Raw genomic sequence first — 19,299 nt, forward strand, 5'->3', positions numbered from 1 at the left:
CAGATTGGTGGTGCTACGCATCTGCCTGGGGATGGGAAGCAGAGGAGCAGAATGCTTTGCCAGAAATAGACAGTTTGGGATCGAAGGAGCAGTCAGAACAGAACAGCATGAGACACTAATAGCATGAGACAGCAGTTAAAGCTGGAGGAGAGATCTGCAGGAGCAGAGATCTCCACTTGCAGAACCAGTGAATTATTTACTTACTTTCTAGACAAAAATGTTTGGGGTCTTCTGAAAACTGAAATTCAGAAATAGCATCTGTGAAGACAGCAGAGATCAGTCTTTCCCCCTCACCAGTCATTTGTTTGGCTGTTTTAATTGCAGAATTGGCCATGTGATCTCATTGGGTAACAGTGCTGATTTCAGATGAAAGGGGAAATTAATTTTGTTTCACCAACGACTTCAAAATATAAAATCTTGATCTTTCTGTTGTTGTTACTCCTACTTTTTAAGAAGCAACAAAAAATGGAATTCTCCATTTTCTCTAAAAGCTCCAAAGACTTCTGAAAACTACTTCTGATTTTGAGTGGCAGAGGAGTAAAAAGACCCCTAAACATGAGGAGAAAGAAGAATCCGTAGGGCTCTGCTGTCCACGTGGGATGAGATTCCAAAAGCACCATTCTTGTTCAATCTCCCTCAGAGTCACACAGCCCCAAAGTGCTCAGTATGATTCAGAGGCACTGAAATCTCCCAAAGAATAAATAATAATAATAAACCCCAGGTATGTGGCGCTTTCCACGTTTTGCAGCTGCTGTTTAATCACGAAGTTTTCCCTTAAAGCCGAGCCCACAGTGAATTCTCTCCCCGACTCGATCTCAGCGCCAATTCCGTCTCTGGCCAGTAGATGGCACCATGCATTCATTGTACAGGATGGAGGCCAGAAAGAAGTGAAATTTCATCCCATCAAAAGAGCATACACCCAATCTGACACACAAAGGTCAGGAATTAAATTCGGAGGGTGCACCTTTCTCCTCGTGTCACCCTTCCAAAAAAATAAAGGCCGTGGAGCATGCTGTGCTATACACTGAGATGCTATCAGCAGCTGCACCTAACGCGTCCCCAGCTCGCCCTGTCACTGACCTACATTGCCTTGTGACTTCTTGTGAGATTAAAACCAAAAAGATAACCTTTTCTCCATCCTCCATAGCTCTGAACAGCGGCACCACCAGAGCAGGTCTCCCCTCCACTGGAAGAAGTCAGGAACGACCACCTGTGAGTGCAGAGGCCGGGAGGCAGGGCTGGAGATACAGCCCCACCGGTTGACCTCACCTGGGGCATCTGCTCCATGGACAAAGCCCCATTAGCTCTGATACTGCAGCATTCCGTGAGCTAACCACAGCTTGTTGGCAAGCTGACTACAAAGAGGTGGAGGAAAGTTTACAGGCCACTTTCTGCTGTGCAAACTGCGACACTTCTACCTGGAATTGTAGAGGCAGCCCCTACCACGTTGTTCAGCAGTGCCCTTGAACTCCAAGGAGCACGATGTGAGGCCAACCATTGCCACAGCAGCATCTGCCTGCCAGTAGGCAAGCTGTGCTCAGAGGAGCAGCTCGGCCCACCTGGCTGTCCCTCTTTGCTCCTGGCCCAGCCAAGCTCACCCTAACCAGAGCCATGGGACAACTGGTTTGCCAGCAGCACTTGCCTGGCACCTCCTCGTGCCCACCCTGCTGCTGTAGGGCTGTCCTGGCAGGTGCTCAGCATAGAGAAGTGTGCACAGAAGCATGCAAGAGACACGCAAGGTGTGCTCAGCCCCATCAAAAATCTACTGCCTCGAATGTGGGCTTTCTGTGCCCATACGTATGAATGGTGAGTGTGAAAATCCTGTCCACTTAAGAAGAATAATTCAGACAACAGTATCAACCATGGCACAGAGCGACATTTGAAGACAGAGAGCAAAGTAGCACAGGGGGGAAAAGAGAAGCCTATCTCACACAGCATGGAGCCATCCTGTCTCAGGCCATGGAGAAGGTGCCATGCATCTGTCCCCTCAGGGCTCACAAGCCTTTTCTCTACCTGGCCAACCCTCACTGCTTTCCCAGACTACCCAGCAGACACAGCTCAGGAATTACCAGCACCATTAGCAGTGACACCATTGATTGAGCATGAGCAATACCAGCTTGGATTTTGCCACCAGTCAGTGCTCAGTAATGGCACAGCACAAAGGCCCCGCTTGTAGGGTGAGAAGGGCTGTCTGTTGCCTGTCCCTGGAGCAAGGCGTGAGTGGGCTTGACTGAGATGGCAGCAACTGCACCGTCACAAGCCATAGTCTTAGGAAAAAGGCAGAACAGTGGAGATTAAATGACAGCACTGAATCAAAGAATGACTCTCCCCAGAGGCTGGGACAGTCCAGGCTTCCCTGCGACACCTGCTAGAGGCACGCAGGAAGGCCTGGAGCAGTCCCTGGGGAGCTCTGGCAGCCACAGGCCGAGGGGCAGCCTTCAGACACAGCTGCAGGACAGCAGGGCCCACAGCCAGGCATTGGGCTGCACGTCCGCTTCTCGGCCTGCTGTTACGGGCTGAAAAACAACCATGTGCCCTATGGCTGCTTAGGACACGGCCACCCTTTCCTCTGGCTGCTTCTCCAGCTTACACAGACTAGTAAAATAATTTTTTGCATGAGAAGGAGGCATGAGAGACATGATTTTCACCTGAGAGACATGGCCTCAGCTGCAGCCTAAGCACCTGCATAGCCATGTTTTCCACAGGCAGGGACAGAGCCGAGCCAGGGAAGGCTGAGCAGTGCCTCAGGCCACACAGCGAAGTTATGAAACAAAAACAATGACCTGCTTGAAAATCAGTCTGAAATACAGCAACCTGCAACTTCTGCTCAGCTCAAACAAACAAAAACAAGGGTTAGCATTATACAATGCAGTGGCAGGGAGGAAGTGGCCAGCAACAATATCAACCAATTTATGCAGTCATTCACATTTGTTATCAATACTAGATTGCTTCCCTGTAGACTTTCTTCCTCATCAGGCACCTATTTCAATTATATTACAATTTCCTCTCAGCTTCAAGTTGGACAAAAGCTTTTCAAAGCTAGCTGTTTAAAAGTGGAAAACTATTCTCTTCAGCACGGTTTAGGGAAAATAATGCTACTTGTGCTACAGCGTATTAGCAATATACCACTAGGAACTGCACTTAGCAAGAAAAGCTAGTGACCAAAATACATCCTTGGGACGCCCAGAGCATGTGGCTCCTTGTGGCTGCTGCTTCCAAAAGGGAAGCACAGGGCAGCCAGCACCCTGCTGCCACCCCTGCCTCCACCATGCCCCTTCCACAGCAGAAGGCCTGTAGCATCACTCTCTGGTTCTCAGAACTGCTGATATTCCTGATTTTATGTGCACCTGCAGTTGGCTATTATTTAGACAGCTTTTGTATTATTACAGGGTAGCCATGACTGACCTCACCGTAAGCACTGCTGAGCAGCTGAGAAATTCACTGGACAAACATAAACACACTATGCATGGTTTTCGAGCAGTATTTCACTGGAAGAAAACAAGGCCAAGCTAATCAGGTCTTTATTGCAATTTAGTGATTATCTCTAAAGATCAATAACACAGCTCTTCTACCAAACCCACACCTCTCCCCTTCACTCACCATTTGAGATTACATTGCTTCACAGGACTCCACGAGGCACAATGGGGAAAGAAGCCAGCTGGCAGCAGACCCAAACGTGAGTGCATCCCACTATTCACAGAAGATGGGAACAAATGTGCATGCATCCACTGTACAATAGAAATAATCTTCAAAGTTTGACCGGGCTGTAGCACAGCCAGAGGTTGGAATTACACTCACATGACTGTAGGACTTACAGCACAGGTGAGCCCCAAGAGCCTGATGAATTCAACCTCAGAGGAAAAGATGTTTTCAATCTGTGTAACTACAGAGTTGCAGATAATCTTCAGGCTAACAGAATTCCGCAATTCCTTGCACAAAAGCATCAAACTCTTTAGATTTAACCTTGAGCTAATGTCAGTACTAACCCAGACAACGTGCAGCTGCGTAACAACAATTTAAATTCAAAACTCAGAAGCAAAGAATGTTATACTGACACAGTGCACGTTATCAAGTATTCCATGTTAGATGTCTCACAGACTGTTACTAGATTTGTGTTGCTTTCTTTTTTTTTTTTCTCCCCTCCTCAGCTGAGATTTTCTGTTTTTGGTAATATTTCACTAACAGGAAGGTTGAGGACTGTATGCCAATATATGCACTTGCACCATATTTCTTTAAATATGTTCCAGGAAATGCCATACTCATGAACTGCTCTGTAATGTAATCCTTCAGACTGGAGCAATTTATAAGATCTCTAGAACAAAAAAAGCTTTTTTCAGCAGGTACAGTTAATCAGGAAGCGAGTACATGCCACATTAGCATCCCCTAAGGGTTTCTCATGCTCAGTGAGAGTACGGCCAGTTTGTTGTTTTGCTCAGAAAGCTGTCACAGGACAGACGTCCTCATTAGAGCTCTATTTTCACATTCTCCGGAGTTCGGAGCAGAAGCTTTGCCATCTCCCCTCCGAGACCTTTATTGGTTGTACCCCAGGACAGGCTCGAAGGAAAACACTCGGCCCTACAGTCCAAAAAGTTCACAGTGTAAGAAGCAATTCACACTAAGGACAAACCGTGAAATGAATTCTTAAAAGTGTTTTATTATCATTTTCTATTCAAGCCTCGTGCAGCAGGTAGACATCTTTCTTTGACATACAGCTCCTTGTGCCACCATCAGTGTTAGAGCTCCAGGGACACAACTGCAAATTGGTTTCCAAGTTTATTTTAAGAACGGTTTAATAATTGGAGAAGGAAATATTATCTTCAAAATAGCTAAATTTCTCAACGTTAAAGGTGATGCAGCAAGACTGGCTCTAATAGCACAGAAAGGAGAACAAAATACCCTCGTGCAGAGAAGCTGCACACGGTCCAGCACCCACTGAAGTCACAGCTTTCTTCATGCTGACTTCATTAGCGGATGAGGCCTCAGGGGAGCCAGAACAGCGAGAGGCTGAGGCTGGTCTCCTCTCCCAGCACACTGCACCCAGCACCACACGCTGCAGCAGGTAGCACACAAGGTCAACAGCAACCTTGCTGCAGCTCCTAACACCCAGCACTCCATGATAAACTTGGGCTGCCTGACAGCTCCAGCTAATTGCCCATCAGGGTGTATTGACCCAGCACCATGGGTATATAGACAGCATTAAGCTCCCAAAAAGCAGCAGCGAAAGGATGCGTTTGTCCTAAATTTTGCACTTCCTTCTTTCTGCTGGAGCAGACTAATTCTGGAGCAGGATGACGAGTTACATCAGGTTGGCACAGAAGGCAATAGCCTCTCTGAACACAGACGGAGATGCCTGCCAGGTGTCAGCAGAATGCCACCAAAAGAGCAGAGCTGCTCCACCAGGGCCGCACCAGTGCCATGCGGCTACATGCTGTGGACAAGTGGAGCCTGTACAGACATTCAGATACAGTTCATCTCAAACTGCTTCTAACTCCAACGATAAGAGAATATAAATACACTCACAATATACATAAGCAAACCTAATTTGTTTACAGTTAGCAGAGAAAGGTTTCTTAGTGTTTTTATTAAGCTATTCTTTTTTTAAAACAGTATGATTACTCATTGCTCACTTGCAGCACTAAAAGGAATTTGTAGATCTTTTCTCATAGAAGGAAAATATTATCAGGTGACAATAGAGCAAAACTGCACTGACAAGAATGGAACAACCTGAGATTACTTGAGCAAACAACCCAGCCTGCAGGGTCTTCTATGCTTTCAGACTGAAATTGAGGCATATTGTATGCATCTTCTTGGACCAATTCGTTTAACACTACACCCAACCATGCCCAACGCAGCATGTATGAGACTGAACCATGCGATGCTCTGAGCATCTACGCATCCTACAGTACCACAAATCCAAATTTACATGTCATTGGCACAGGAAGCAAGCCAGTGCTCTGAGACGTGTGTGATTACAGGGAACCTATACCACTCTGCTTGTCTATTGCCTATAGGATAGACTTAATCATGCGTTCATATGGCTGTAACTGAACATTAAGCCTCTGCAGCCATACTGATGCAACTCCCTACCACTGAAATATTTGCAGACCGGTTTAATTAGCTTTGAATGCAAAATAATTATTACGCTGGCATAATCATAAAAGGACATAATTATTTGTGAACAACTTGTAAGAAGTTGAAGACTTTTCTGTAGATGCTAATAACGTATCATTAGCTATTTTTTTCCCCTCTGCTTCTCTGTTAGTAGGCTGTGGGCTAACAAATGGAACACACACAAAACAACCAGCATCTGGTTTTCACATGTTGAGTGACACCAGTTAAGTCACCTCTTGTCTCCTTTGTGGCTGTTGGTAACACCAAGGTTTTTTTCTAGCAAGATAGGAGAAATGCCAGTTTCCTAGTCAGTGTCTCATTTCCCCACCTCTGATACTTTTCCTCCTTAATGCAGACTAAAATAAAACATCTCTTGCTCCAGTGTTATACCCTGCCACGCACCCCACACAAACAGGTCTTCTTTTGCTCAGCACATCTGATCCTGACACTTGCAATAGGTTTGCATATTTAGAAATAACTAGCAAAAATGAGCTCTTTTCTGTGTGAATCTAACCAATGTAATTCTCCAGAGACAGGTGAGAAAGAATGAAGACACATTTGAATGAACTTCCTCTGAAGCCCCAGAGGAAGATTCCTCTTTTGTCACAACACGTTACAATGCTGCAGAGATGCACTACGGTGGCAGGACGTCTCAGATGTCCTCAGATCAGTATCTCATCCCTGCTAGGTGAGTGGGACACACAGGGAGTCTACCACCTGGTTTAAACCTCCTTAAAACATATTTGCTGATAGGTGGTTCTATCTCTAAATTCACACTGTGTACTGAAAGACTCACCACCACCTAGGAGTTGTGCTGATGCTCTGGGACATGGTGGGCTGCTGCAGTCCCACACAGTCACAGGACTGTGGGAGCCCACGTGTTTCTGGAGACTCTAACCCAGCACCTGCCACAGCTCCCCCCTCCTGGTAAAGACCACAAGCAATACAAAGGCTAAACAGATAACAGCTTGACATAAGCAAGAGAAAGACGGTAGCCTTTGAAACCCAGCACGCAAGGAAGGGAAAAAAATCTAGTGCTCCCAAGGTAGTGGTGTGAGACAATTCAGTTTAAACACCAGCAATCTGCCATGAAACTCCAGAGTACACCTCAGGATGCTATTTTTCCCCCTAGCGTTTTTGAATAACAGAAAGAGTAAATCATATTTAACAGAAAACAGAAGTTTGTGTCCTTCTCCCCATAACCAGGACAGTCCATGTGGTCCTGGAGGCCAGAAGAAGCCACATGTCCCCTTGGTGCTGCTGAGAAGAGCAGCACCATGCTCACCATTGACACATGCAAATATGGAGACAGGAAAGGAAACACGCGCCTGATGGAAAAGGATGAAGTGATAAAGTGAGGTGGAAATGCAAAAGCACAGTTCACTAGATCAGACTTAGTAGATAACATTACGAACAGGTATTTGTATTATATACTTGTACGCATATAAAATCCAGAAGCATCCTGAGGCGGATGCCTTCTCCCTGGAAGGCCAGGTTGGATGAGGAATTGAGCAATCATATCTACTAGAAGGTGTCCCTGCCCATGGCAGGAGGGTTGGAATGTAATGGTATTTAAGGTCCATTTGAACTCAAATCATTGTATGACTCTATTACCTTAACTTTCAACTCACGTTCCTTCAAGAAGATAGAACAATTGACTGATTTCCATCCATACTGCTCTTCATGAAGCACTAAGAACAAAAAAAACCACTGGGAACATCTCAAAAAGGAACAGAGTTAAATAAACACTAAAATGGAGATACCCAATGACACTGCTTGTGTGCTACCCATCTAACACTAGGAGTTGTACGCTACAATGATGGCCTAAGATCCTGGGATTTGCTGAACTTTTGAGCCAGAACTTTATCCAATAAGAACAGTTGGAGCATTGCAGTTAAAAAAAAAAAGACATTTCTACTTTAGTTCATTGGTCAGTATAACAGTCAGTGCCCTCTGCATTATCAAACGTTTGCATTTTAACACAAGAAATCATCAGTATCCTGAAATGTTAGTTAGAATCTCTCAGCTATTCACAGCTTAATAACATACAGATGACACATGCTGCAAATGTTCATTCTGCATCATCAAATGATCAATTCATGACCTTGCAGATACTACAAAATGCACACAAATCTCGTGAACAACAACAACAAAAATCCACAGTTCATTTTTTACCTTAGCAACAACTATTAAAAACAGTATCAGTTATTCTCACAGTATCTAAACGTACATATGACAAGGCTTTGTCACACTGCAGTTTAAGAACTGAGGTAACTAACTTCATATCAGAGAAAGTTTACTCAAATTTCCCAAGTTAAATAAATATGCACTTCTTCGAAGGCACAGAAAACAAAGTGAGACGTAAAACAGTACAATGGGAAAGCAGATTGCACAAAGAGATGATAAAACCTTATCAGATCAGCGTGACATGGCCACCCCACTGCTGGGGTGTCTGCCTGTGCTACTTTCTCAAAATCTATTACAACTCCAGGAGTTGCTATGTATTTATCTTCTCAGTAAATCCAAGCCTATCTGAAGGTGCCAGACAAGAAGGCTGCCCTTGCAACATAAGGCTCAGGTTTCTCTGCTGCACCAAGAGACTTTCAGCCTCACCTCGGCAAACCTGTAAAATATTACGATGGGAAGTGCGTTATTCCAGGGCATGTGGATATCACAGCACAGGCAGTCAGACAGATATCTGGAAAAGAGTCATCATCTGCAGCATGAACACAATTTTCCTTTAGGGTTTTTTTCAGCAGCTTATTTTAAACTTGCTGCTCTCTCCTTTTTTTCACGTCTTGCTTAGAATCTCAGCAACAAACAGGGAGCAGCCTGGGTCATCCCGGCTGCATTTTAAGCTCCATTGCTACAAGTGGCTGTTCCAGGCAACAAGAAAAGTAAGAGATGAAGGGAGGGCATTGTGCACTTTTTAGGCTTAGGTTGTCAGTGAAGCTGCTAAGCGTGACAGGTTTTTGGTTCAGGTACTAGTTTCCAGGAAACACCTTGGTAAACAACTTTGAAGTCAAAATGAAAAATTACAGCCCGAGTGCTTTTTTTTTTTTTGCTTTTATCCCACGTACCTTCACGACTGCACTCTGTACTAGTCCATTTAAATGGCAAAGCAGTGCTGAATGCAAACGGCCTCCTTCTGCAGGCTGTCTCCACAGTTCAATTACCAGTGCTTTAACAGTGCTAATTAGCATTCCTCAGAGCTAGATCTCTTTGAGTGACAGGTAACCATGGAGAGTCACAATCCTGTAGGTGATCAGCAAGAGTCTGACTTTTCTTTTTAATTAAAAATTAGAAATGCCTTAAACAAAAATAATAATTCACTGATTTATGCTATTATCCCAGGGTTGCCAAGCTGGCGAGAATAACAATAGCGTTGTAAAAATGAAACAATCTTTAAATGAATAGACAGGGACGGCAGAAAGGAGAGCGGGTTTATTATCGGCAACAAGAGAATGTACTCGTAATGATGGTACAAAATAGTAGACACTTCTCCAGAGAGTTGGCATGGAGACCAAAAATAGGACACTTCCCTGAATGTGGGATGGGATTGCCCCACTTTATTATAGTTTTTAATAGGATAGATAGACAAATACCGAGTTTGTAGCACAAATAGAAATTTCACACGGATGTGATTTCAGTAAAATTTAACCACGAGTTACACGGAGAAATAATACTGCATCTGGTACAATTGGGAGCCAAGACTGGAAATTGAATCAGCCAGCTAATCAATTAGTGAAAATTGTTTTCAATGCAGCTATGCCATTTTCCGCCCGCTAATGATGTAGCTCTCTTTCCAGAAATGGACTCCAGCAGCAAAAAAAAATAATCTTAGTCATATTTTTGAAAGCTGCAGTGGGTCCAGCACTGCTGACCCAACCTAATGGCAATATTATTCACCAACAAATAATGATGAAATTTTTAGGCTGAGCTTGCCAAAGATGGGAGGTGGGATATATACGTATTCATAATTATGAAGTACCTTCCAAGACCAAGTCATCTCAACACCGGACTGCCCTTAATTTGCTGTAGACTCTTGATGACAATGATCGCATATCAGATAATAAAGGGATGACTGAGCAAAAATTGTTTAAATGATGATCCCAATTCAGAAAGATAACCACAGTTTGCTGGTATAATCATGACTGTTAATTGTGAAGCATCAAATACTCCTTCCAGGAGATTCTTTAAACCTCCCCTATATATTTTTCTTTTCCATATGCAAAAAAAAGCTTTGTCTATTATAGATGTATTTACACCTTTGTGTAAGAACCCGTGCTAGGAAAATTTATATGGAATTTACACAGAAAGGAACTAAAGGTAATTAACTGCACCCACAATAGCACTATTTTCTTTTAAAATCAGAATGCTAACCAAAAAAAAACTCCATTTCTACAAATTTGTGGAGAAACACTTCCAAAAACAAACTGCAATTAAGTAAATCCCAGCTCGATTCTCATCTTACCATTTTTAAATGCAGAGCAGTCACCAGTAACACAAGTAACTAATTTTCAGCTCATTTCCTCAATGTTTAAGCTTACAAATTGATAACAAAAAAAGGAATATCTATTTATGGTTGACAGGATGGGCATGTAGCCAGGGCTCATCACTTTTTTTTTGTCAAGTCTATAATGCAGGCAAATAAAGGGAAAAAAATAAAACCATTTTATAAGAAACGCATCTCTGTATGATCTATTATTATCTTTGTTTTCTACAATATTTATTAAAATATCAATGACTTTTTTTTTTCCTAGCCCTGAACTTTTTATTTTGGAAGAAGAAGTTCTGCAAGCAAAAGAATCAGGGAGCTGCCTTTGTGCCATCAGGAGAGCAACCAATGACCCAGTTCTGCAAAGGAAGCTTCTCAGCAGAGCTGGGACGACTGAGCTGATTCAGTCTCAGCCTGCCCTGCCGGTTCTCAGTACACGTGCTCTGACTCTTTACTAGTTAGCTATGCACACACCCCTTCCCACCGTTTTTTTTCTTGTGACTATTTTGTTTAAGGTTGTCACCTTCTTATTACCTTCACATTTCAAGGCAATAATAAATCAAAATTAATAAAATCTCTCAGAATAAAAGTCTGCCTTCAAGACCGTATTCCTCACCTTGTTTTCTGCTTTCCTTCATCTCTACTGCAACACAAGGAGGAACAAGCAAGAGAAAGAGATGGTTTACACAGCGACGGCACAGGAAAACAAATCCACCAGTCTCTGAAGTACTGCTCTTGTCCTCATTCACAGAATTAAACTCTATTCTTATGGATCTGCTAAACTCCTGCCTAGTTAAACAGAACGTGGATTTAAGCAACTACAGCAATCACACTCCTGCCAGCAAGTTTAAATTTAAAGATCAAAAAGCACGCAGTGTTGAGAGAAATAATCTTCTCCAAGTCTAAGGAACTTTGTACAAAAGAATTTAGTTATTTTAAAGAAAAAGAAAATTAAACATCTTCAGTATTACTGTGCCAATTAACAGTTTATATCCTGCTCACTTCCCTCACCTAAATAACAACATCTCAGAAAGGTTTTCAACTACTAGTTATCCTACCCAAGGGTTACTCTATTTGCCTCAAGAATACTTTGCCTGCATGTTGGCAAACTGTTAAATACAACCTGCTAAGAAGATACGATCCAGCTTCTGCAGGATCAAATCTCATTCAAACAATGAAACACGCTCTTGGATAACTCCTAGCTGAGGGATGCAGCCCGCTAACAATGGAGTTGATCAACTCCCCTGCAAATGGCTACCAGAATTTCTCAGCCAAGTCTCCTGACAGGACAGCCTCAGTGGCTTGCCCTGTTACTGCAGAGCAGGAAGGGTTGCTAGCTGTAATCTCTTGGTTTCTTGTTCAAAATCTTTGATGAGATCTTGATTGCTCTCATCCTTCCTGAAATCAATATAAGCAATCAGATTGCCTTCAGTAGAACATGCACCAAGGCTTAAATCTGCTCCTTTTACCAATTCAGTGATTGATTTTGTTGGATATTTCAGTATTGGTAAATATTTATAAGATTTCAGAGTTTTATATAAGCCATTATTTCTCCTCTTCCCTGACAGGAACCCTCTGGCTATGAAATTGAGTGGCATTTTTCTGAAACCACACTCCGCCGCTTTTCTTTCAACTCCTACCTCAGTCAGCTTAAAAACAAAAATAACCTCAGCCCAGTCTAGTCTGTCCATTAGCCTACTTGTAGGCAGGCATCCAATTGTAAAACAAACAAGACTTGCTTTTTTTTTTTCCTCCTTCTTCCATTAAGGGGTGCCCAACTCTTCTCCTGCATCTGAGTGTGGAGATGGCTCCCAAAGCAGGCACCCTCGCAGATGGCCATTCACACAGAACCCCATCCCTGCTTGATAAGCTCATTTTGCTTTCATCATTTCTTAACGTTTACCATTTGATACAGCCCATTTTCTGAATCACGATACTGAGAGCAGTATAAATATGCTGTTTAGAGTCCCTCTGGATGAGTGGATAATTATATAGCTGAAAACATTTCCTTCAAGATAAAAAGCAAAATGTACTGAAACATTCAATTATTTAAGTGAAAAAATTGCTTTTGTGAAAAACAGTGCATGACAAGAAAACCTATCTAATAGGGAACTACAGACAGGTTTGTGGTTTACCACTGTTTACACAGCATGTGATTCCAAGCAGCATCTTTCTTCCCACACGTGGGGCCACGAGCCCACCAGGCAGAGCTGCAGCACTCAGTCCCCATCCCACAGTGCTGGCTGGCTGCCACACACTGGGCAGCTCTGCCACTTGCTGAAAGGAGTTTGGCTGCCAGGATCCAAAGAGCAAAATTGGCACACACACCGAGGCCCCTCAGGCTCAGAACTGAGCCATGCATCAGAATGGTCATCTCTTAACCTACATTATACTAAGTGATACTTCCCTTAGCCCCAGGACTATCTAACATGAGCTCAGAATCAGGACTGCTGTGGCTGGAAAGCCACCTTGCTCTCACCACAGACGCAACATGAGAGGTCACAAGCAAAGCGTGGCATTCTTTGTTATTCACCTTGTTGCTAAACTTCAGGTTAGGCAAATCTTTGAGTCACGAAGATGACCAACAGAATGGATTAATAATCTACTTTCAGGCTCCTTTGTGAACGCACACAGCAGCTGTGCTGTGTTTCAGTGGTTAAATTATGTTTAAACACACGCAGTAGGATGAAAGGAAGCAATACAAGTTGGACGCTCACGAAATAACTTTTATCTCCTGTTCAAAAAGTTCTTGGAAAAGCTGCTCTCATATGCAGCAGTCCTACCCAGCTCAGCTACTTCCTTAAGACTCAGCATTACAATGGGAAGTTACCAGGCTGCCCAACACCTGTGCTGCACCTCAACACTCACAGGAATGGAACAGGTGTTCATAATGACAGAAAGCATATCTGAGCAGTTTCCTTCAGCAGCAAAGAGTACAAAACACATGTGAAAGCCTGTAACAAGTAGGACATCCTTTTCTTCCACCAAAAAAAAACAATTATTCGCAAATAAATGAGAGTTTCACAAGTTCATGTATGGAATACTCACACAGGTAGCTGTGCACATACCAATTTCAAGAGCATAGAGGCTAAATCTGACTTCCAGTGATGTTAAGAAGCTGCTTGCTACTTACTGCAACGGGCCATAAGTGATTTTATATTTAGGACAATGGGGCAGAATGTTTTTCTCTCTCACATACAAGTGGTGCATCCTGCTAAGAAAGGACGTACTGCTTTGTTCCAGCTAAAGGGAAAAAGTTAATGAGTGAATAAGCATCATCTAAACGGAAAGATTCTCACTGACTTCTCCAGGCTTTGGATCAAGCCTCAAAAGAGCAGCTATTTCTCTCTGATACAGCAAGGAATCAATTCCATCTCCCAGCGGTACTCTAAATAATTCAATATTTTGTCTCAGATCATTTCCTAAGACAAACGATGAGGCTGTTGTTTAAGTGGGCGATCCCCTGAAGTGACAGCCCTTGCCACACTCAGCCACATCCCATCTCCCCACGCTGCACACAGGCAGAGTCCACGCGACCCGCAGGAGCCGAGGGCCCGCTTGCCCTACGCAGCACAGAATGCGGTGCGCTCCTCCTCCCATGGGCTGAGGGACACGCAGGGACGAGGCTACATCTAAAGAAATGCCTGCACCATGACATTTCTTTTAAGAAGCAAATCTTGTGTTTCTCTGCTTGAAATCACTCGCTCTTTTCTCCTGCTATTTGCACGATTCATTTTGGTGCGTGCCAACGGGCAACAGTGGCACTGTTGATTGTGTTATTTACCTGCAGCCAAGGGTACTCTCACTGTTCTGCTATGCGTATGTTTTATAGTGCAAAACTCAGCACAAAGATATCTTGTTTTTGAGCTCTTTTGTTTCAAACGAAAAACAATTCTTTAAGAAGCAGAGCAGCATTACACTGAGGAAGCACCCTCCAGACCGAAGCAAAACCTTGCTCATTTTCCCTGCCACAATCATGTGGCCTTCTGCACACTTACCCTGGCTGCTGCACACTGGGCGAGGTTGGTATGAGCTGCTGTCTTGGCACCATCCCTGCATCCCAGCAGCACCCAGCCCTGCTTGTGGCCTCATTGGCTTTTGGCCACTGCAGAATACCAGGGATGCATTCTGTCCATTTGCACAAAAGGACAACAATTTGCAATAAGCTTTTTTAAGTGTAGGGAGGAAGAAAAAGTGCTTCTTCATTCCCATCAGGCAGCTCCCAGCCCCAGCTGACTAACGCCCAGAATGAAATTGGTGTGGAGCTGCAGTTGGTGTGACTCTCCCATCCCTCTCACTTCTGATTGAGTTGCAGCCGTGGGGAGCATCTCGCAGCAGCACCTCTGCTGAGTGCAGACGTGGCAGCTCCAGCACAGCAGCTCCCTTCCATTCCCAGCACAACGCACAGCACAGCCTCATCTTTCCTCATTATCTATGGAGAAATACTCATCAATACCAAACACATTCTTATTTCCAGGAGGCAGGCACACATGGATCTCCCATTCTTGTTTGCTGCCTTTCCACCGAGCAGCATTAAGGAGATCATCACCTCCTTCTAAGAGCAAGCAGAACCTCGGGTGCCAGTCCCAAGAACTCCCTCTGGCTCCTCCACAAATCCTAGAGATCTTCCTACAAAGAGCAGGGCCAGGCTCCCACTGGCAGCTAGTCCCCAAGGGCAAGAAGCACATGGCTCAGCACTAGCAATAAATTAATTGTAAAAGAAATGCTCAGATCCCACAGAGAGCACATTTACTGGGGAAGACATTGCATGCAGCTCTCATCCTCATCTTCAGGCTGGGGGATGCTCAGCTGCAGGGTGCTTCTCCCTGAGCCAGCCTCACATGGGCACTCACAGTGCTGCCCATGCCAGTGCAGCTCTGCCATCGGGTCCCATGGAGCCAGGAGCTGCGCACAGGCCCTTAGATTACATGCTTGCCGTTGCTGCCTCCATAACTTTTCAGAAGCTGGAGGAGCCTTTGCAATTTAATTGGTGCTGACACCTTTTGAAGCAATGCCCGGAGGCACGAGGGTCATTGTCTGCTCTTCCCTGCCTTTCTGGGGCTGCCTGCATTCGGCCGCCCCGCAGCCCGCCGTGCTGCGCTGGCCCCTGCACTCTGCATTCATGTCTGTGCTTGTACCACGTCCCCTTACAAGGACCCTTGTTAAACGCCCAGCAGGCAGCACTGAATGGAGATTTTGACTATCTGAGATTTGAAGGCCTCCAGCAATAACAGAGAAAGCCCTGAGCACACAAAAGTATCCCAGTAGCGGCGGGGCTTTAACGTAATCACACATTTATACCACGGGACCTCAGGACCATGCTCCTCACTGTTGATTCACCAGCTATTAAGTGCTGGTAATTAGGTGGTTTCCCGTGACTTCTCTTTCTTGGGATTCACCAGTTATCCTTTTCCATATGTCCCTTTTTCCCAGAGCAGCTCTATACTCTCTCATGTGCAACAAGCTGGGCAGATGGCACCATGTGCCAGGCTTGGAGCAGCCAAAGCCCATTCAAAGCCAGTGAAAACGTTTGGCACGGCATTCCTGGAGCTGCCTGGGAAACCTGGAATCCAAAAATCTGTTGAGCTCCCCTGGCCACATGATGGCAATCGCACTTTTCCAGGCTCAGCCCCTAAGCACACCCACAGGGAAGACTGATGAAATCATGTACCCACCCAACACAGGAGGCAGCCACTGTCGGCACTATGAGAACCATCTCCCACAGTCAACCACGAGAATCACCCAGACATGGGATATAACGAGCTTTCTGCATGCTGACAAAGCCGTGCTCAGCAACAATAAAGGTCTCACCTTTCTTAATGCACTCCAAAATCCTTTTTCCATCATTCAAATGCTTTTCCTCTGGCACAGCACAAGGATCTTTCTGGAAGTACTTCAAAGTCAAACAACGTGGGGAAAACAAGCCTTCAGGCACACTGCTGAGGCCAGGCTGGCCTGGGTACAGACAGACACAGCAGAGTTTCACAGAAACCACCATTGATGACAGGTATGTTGTTCCACTGAGCTTAATGCAAATCATGCCAGAAGAGCTTCCAGCCAGAACATGCTCCTGCAGCACAGCAGGCGGTGCCAGGCTTCCCTTCAGCTGACACAGAAGAATGCCACCTGCAGAACAGGAACGTCCTGGGGCACCACCAGAGGTAACGATCTGCCGCATGAAGTTGCTGGCCAACAGCTGACCGCAGCCAGAGAGATGTCTACAGGCAATTAAAGATTCCTGCAGCCAAACAAAGAGTATGCATTGTGGCAGAACCTTGCCTGTCTTCTATTTCCAACATCTTCCATGCACAGAGCGTGCAGGAGGGGATAACAGGCAGCAAATAAAAAAATAAAGCCACTTCAGACCAACCACTCCATCATGCAAGTTCAGTTCAAGTTGTTCCTTGCAATGATGAGGCTGAAATTAAGACTCTATCCTCATGGAGGCAAGGACTTTACAGACTCCACTGCAAAGCTGAATGCTAGGTTCTAACCATCCTTGTGCCCTTTCATTTAGCCATCTCTAGTAGAAGTTTTCTTCCATCATTGCACCCAGACTTTTCTTGGATCCATGCAAACTTTCGATATCGTTTCAGTATCTAAAGGGGGCTGTAAGAAGGAAGGGGACAGACTCTTTAGCAGGGTATGTTGTGATAGGACATAGGGAAGTGGTTTTAAGCTACAGGAGGGGAGATTTACACTGGGTATCAGGAATAGATTCTTTTACGGTAGGAGTGGTGAGGCACCAGAAGGGGTTGCTCAGGGAGGTAGTGATGCCCTGTCCCTGGAGACACCCAAGGTCAGGCTGGAAAGGGCTCTGATCACCTGATGGAGCCATAGGTGTCCCTGTTCGTCGTAGGGGAGTTAGACTAGATGACCTTTAAGGGTCATCCCTCCCACCTCAAACAATTCTGTGTTATGTAGGAAAAGTCCTATGCCAGAATCGTAACGCTTATTTAAATTATCTGCTGTTTCTTTAATTAATCAGCACAAAGCACCGGAACCGCTCCCATAGCTAGAAAAGCGTTCTCACATAAACACAATGCTCATCGGAAAGAAAGATACCCATAAAAGAACAGCTGTATCTAGGAAATGTTCACTATCCTCTTACTGCAATTTATTTTATTACCGTCATTACTGATTTTAATTCTGCTGTCTTTCCTCTGAGATGGGAACAGTGCATGCTGTTTAAGGCCTTCTACACCCAGGATCTGCTGGAGCTGAAAGATGCCTCTGTCTCTCCTCCCTCCAACACGCACTGTGTGGGAGCTCTCGTGCACAGATAAAGACACCACTCCCCCTCTTGCCCCAACTCCAAGGAGCCAAAAAGGCTGGACCTCTTCACAGCGAGCAAGGACAGGTTATCTTTAGGTACAGCCCACATCCAGCATAGTACAAAGGTTTCCCCAACATCTGCTACTCATACCTGTATCCATGGAGCTAAACAGTCGTGCTGATTACAGCATCCTACAAAATGTGCTCGTTCTAGGGAGACCAGGACTAAAGAAGTCAAACTAAATATCTCGATGTATTTATAATTTGACCTCACCCTTCTCTGGGTTGGATTTATATCTGTCCCTGTTGTCTTCTAGGAATTCACCTCTGATTCACAGTACACTGAAGATGAAATCAACCATGTGAGGCTGATTATCAAGACAGCAATGCTGATCCTATCAGGCGTCAGAGGGGAGGATTAAAAATCCCCCAGCTGATTGGCCACATTTCAAAATCCTTTCCTCTCTGTACCCCACATTTGCTCGTTATTAAAGCAAAAAAAAAAAAAAGCCATGCTTACTTAGTGCACAAGGTAGCTGTAAAATTTAATTAATCACTGTAACTTAGCCTGCTGAGATTTTTAACTGAAAGCCCCATAAAAATGCGAAGTTTCCTACAAAGAAAACCCCTCAAAATTGCCTAACTTCCTGCTTTTGTATTGTTCGTTATGGGATCAATGGCTGGACGCTGCCTGCAGTTCTGATTCAGCAAATTACTTGGAAATACTTTGGCCAATGGACACCGAAGCATGCATCAATATGGCTGACTTGGGACAAACCTAAACTGGCCCCTTAAAGACTGTCTGCTTCTATATTTCTCACCCCCTTCCAAGCAAGTCCAAATTACCAAGCAATCCTTCCTCTCCCATTCTCAGATCCCCTAACGCAGCTCTGATCAGTCGGACAAAGCACAAGCCCTACTTAGCCATACTGCATTCCATGAGCACCCTTCCGGATGCGAGCAGATAGACTTACTGCATGCCACATTACTGGAAACAACGATCACAGTAAGGACTGCTGCTCTTGAACATGCAAGATTCCTGCGTTCAGAGCAGCACTTGCCTGGGATGTGCCCCAGGGTGTAACACTTGAATGCACACGGAGATGCAAAACATGCATGCTGTATCTCAAGCAAGCGTTTCTTTTGTCTTCTGAGTAATTCCATTTCATCGTACGAACATATACTGTTACAAGCTGATAATCCCCACAGATCCCATTCCTTTTAAATCAGATGGGCTAGATGAGAGCAAATACCCTCTTTGTCCTAAATTAAAACCTTACATAAAGATTAAGGACAGGGTTGGGATGAGCACAGAACTTCCCCGCTATACAAACACAAACCAGTATTGCTTTCACTCCTCCAATCTCAACAAACACACTCACTGCTTAATTTGTCAGCTATAGGGGAAAGCAGAC

At 44.6% G+C, this 19,299-nt stretch overlaps 1 long non-coding RNA gene across 1 annotated transcript; it reads left to right on the top strand.

The window, feature by feature from the left end:
- The first annotated feature begins 2,492 nt into the window (after positions 1-2,492).
- Positions 2,493-11,217, top strand: LOC107053922. Its single transcript, XR_005861861.2, has 3 exons — positions 2,493-3,517; positions 3,626-6,799; positions 10,875-11,217. It is a non-coding gene; the product is annotated as an uncharacterized LOC107053922 (long non-coding RNA).
- The last annotated feature ends 8,082 nt before the right edge of the window (positions 11,218-19,299 follow it).

This window comes from Gallus gallus, chromosome 8 (assembly GCF_016699485.2).
Source record: "Gallus gallus isolate bGalGal1 chromosome 8, bGalGal1.mat.broiler.GRCg7b, whole genome shotgun sequence".
NCBI lineage: Eukaryota > Metazoa > Chordata > Aves > Galliformes > Phasianidae > Gallus > Gallus gallus.